At 34.4% G+C, this 898-nt stretch overlaps 1 non-coding gene across 1 annotated transcript; it reads right to left on the bottom strand.

Annotated features, from left to right (window-relative positions):
• Window positions 1-348: 348 nt before the first annotated feature.
• LOC112616810 lies at window positions 349-455 on the bottom strand. The gene has a single exon (XR_003117806.1). It is a non-coding gene; the product is annotated as a U6 spliceosomal RNA (small nuclear RNA).
• Window positions 456-898: the final 443 nt, after the last annotated feature.

The raw sequence follows: 898 nt of genomic DNA on the forward strand, positions 1-898 counted from the left end.
TTACTGGTTTATTTCCTTTAGCATAATGTCTTTGAGTTTTATCTTCGAGTTGTAGCATGTGTCCATATTTCCTTCCTTTTAAGGGCTGAGTAATATTCCATTGTATAGATATACTACATTTAATTTATTTATTCATCTGTCAATGAGCACTTGAGTTGCTTCCACCTTTTGATTTGCTAATATGAACATGGGTGTACAAATATCTGTTCAAGTCCCAGCTTTCACTTATTTTGGGTATATACACAGAAGTGGGATTGCTGGATAATATGGTAATTCTGTGCTTAATTATTTGAGAAATTGCCATTTTATTTTCTTTCTTTTTTTTTTTTTATTTAAACACATATTTTAAAAAATATGGAACGCTTCACGAATTTGCGTGTCATCCTTGCGCAGGGGCCATGCTAATCTTCTCTGTATCGTTCCAATTTTAGTATATGTGCTGCCGAAGCGAGCACGCCATTTTATTTTCTACAGTGGCTGCACAATTTTATATTCCCAGCAGCAATGCATAAGGTTCCCATTTCTTCACATCTTTTCCATCACTTGTTATTTTCTGTTTTTTTATAATAGTCAAAAATACATTCTCTCTCTATATATATATTCTAGATGTCTAGTTTTAAATATATTCTAGATATTAAATATATTCTAGATACACATCTCTGATCAGATATATCATTTGCAAATATTTTATCCTTTTCTGTGGGTTGTCTTTTCTTGATGATGTTGTTTGGAGAACAAAAGCTTTTAATTTTCGGCTGGGCACAGTGGCTCACGCCTGTAATCCCAGCACTTTGGGAGGCTGAGGCAGGCAGATCATTTGAGGTCAGGAGTTGGAAACCATCCTGACCAACATGGTGAAACCTCGTCTCTACTAAAAATACAAAAAAAAACTAGCTGG

This window comes from Theropithecus gelada, chromosome X, assembly GCF_003255815.1.
Source record: "Theropithecus gelada isolate Dixy chromosome X, Tgel_1.0, whole genome shotgun sequence".
Taxonomy (NCBI): domain Eukaryota; kingdom Metazoa; phylum Chordata; class Mammalia; order Primates; family Cercopithecidae; genus Theropithecus; species Theropithecus gelada.